Raw genomic sequence first — 2269 nt, forward strand, 5'->3', positions numbered from 1 at the left:
CACCCAGGGATCTTAAATGTAATCACAGGAGTTCATAAAGTGGAAGAGGGAGGCAGAAGAGTCAGAATCGGAGATGTGAGGATGGAAGCAAGGTCAGAGTCATGTGACACGAGAAGGACTCTACTCGCCATTGCTGGTTTTGAAAATGGAGGAAGGGGGCCATGAACCAAGGAATGCAGGTGGAATCTAGAAGCTGGAAAGTCAAGGGAACAGATTCTCCTCTAGAGCCTCTAGAAGGAACATAGCCCTGCTGACACTTTGATTTTATCCCAGTGAAACCTGTGTTGGACTACTAACCTCCATAATTGTCCTAACAAGTCCATGAGCAGCGTACCATTAATATTCCCATTTTGGAAACAAGAAAACAGGGGTTAAGCAATTGGCCATGGCCACACAGCTTGGATGTGGCACAAAGCAGATGCTCAGTAACTGTTGAAGGAATGGCTGAAGGAAAGAGAATGTCCTGGTGGCACAATGGTTAAGCACTCAGATGCTAACTGAAAAGTTGGCAGTTAGAATCCACCTAGCGGCTTCATGAGAGAAAGACCTGGTGATCTGCTCCCAAAGAGATTACCCCCCCCCAAAAACAAAAAAAAACCACCTTTGCCGTTGAGTCCTTTTCCAACTAAAACCCCATAGGGTTTCCAAGGCTGTACATCTTTATGCAAGCAGACTGCCACATCTTCCTCCCTTGGAGCGGCTGGTGGGTTCAAACCACACACCTTTTGGTTAGCAGCCGAGCTACTAACCACTGTGCCACTAGGGCTCCTTCTGTAAAGATTACGGCCTAGAAAACCCTCTGGGGCAGTTCTACTCTGTCACATGGGGTCACTATGAGTTGGAACAACAACATGTAATAGACGAGAGGCCAACAAAGAGAAGGAGTAAGGCAGAGATGCTTTTCAGAGACAGAGATGGATTCTGAAGGGAGGCAGCCAGGAACCATGAGAGACAAAGAATGTTAGAGAAACTAGAAAAAAGTAAAGAACCAAAGACCCAGTCCCCAGAGACTAACCCCAACCCCCTACACTTGTCAATCTATGTAGATCTAGATAGTGGCTAAAACCCAAAGCACATCCTCTTGCCTGGTCTTGAATCTTCATTTAGTAGGCTCCAGCCCCAGACTGGAGCATGCACATATGCCCTTCTCCTTGTTGGGATCCTCCCCTTAAGACATGCTCAGGGTCTAAACAAACGGATGCAGTGCTGGAAGCGCTCACTCATCTATGGCAAGAAATTTGGAAGACAGCTACCTGGCCAACCAACTGGAAGAGATTCATATTTGTATCCATTCCAACGAAAGGTGATCCAACAGAATGTGGAAATTATCAAACAGTATCATTAATATCACACACAAGTAAAATTTTGCTGAAGATCATTCAAAAACGGTTGCAGCAGTACATGGACAGGGAACTGCCAGAAATTCAAGCCAAATTCAGAAGAGGATGTGGAACAAGGGATATCACTGCTGATGTCAGATGGATCCTGGCTGAAAGCAGAGAATACCGGAAAGATGTTTGTCTGTGTTTTATTGACTACGCAAAGGCATTCAACTGTGTGGATCACAACAAATTATGGATAACATTGCAAAGAATGGGAATTCCAGAACACTGAATTGTGCTCATGTGGAGCCTGTCCATAGACAAAGAGGCAGTTGTTCGAACAGAACGAGAGCATACAGCGTGGTTTAAAGTCAGGAAACGTATGAGTCAGGGTTGTATCCTTTCACCATACTTATTCAATCTATGCTCAGCAAATAATCAGAGAAGCTGGACTATATGAAGGACAACGCGGCATCAGGATTGGAGGAAGAGTCATTAACAACCTGTGATATGCAGATGACACAACTTTGCTTGCTGAAAGTGAAGAGGACTTGAAGCACTTATTGATCAAAATCAAAGACCACAGCCTTCAGTATGGATTACACCTCAACATAAAGAAAACAAAAATCCTCACACCTGGACCAAATAAGCAACATCATGATAAACGGAGAAAAGATTGAAGTTGTCAAGGATTTCATTTTACTTAGATCCACAATCAACACCCACGGAAGCGGCAGTCAAGAAATCAAAAGACACATTGCACTGGGGAAATCTGCTGCAAAAGACCTCTTTAAAGTGTTAAAAAGCAAAGATGTCACTTTAAGGACTAAGGTGCGCCTGACCCAAGCCATGGTGTTTTCAATCGCCTCATATGCATGTGAAAGCTGGACAATGAATAAGGAAGCCTGAAGAAGAATTGATGCCTTTGAATTATGGTGCTGGCGAAG

This window comes from Trichechus manatus, unplaced genomic scaffold (assembly GCF_000243295.1).
Source record: "Trichechus manatus latirostris isolate Lorelei unplaced genomic scaffold, TriManLat1.0 scaffold00087, whole genome shotgun sequence".
NCBI classification, from domain to species: domain Eukaryota; kingdom Metazoa; phylum Chordata; class Mammalia; order Sirenia; family Trichechidae; genus Trichechus; species Trichechus manatus.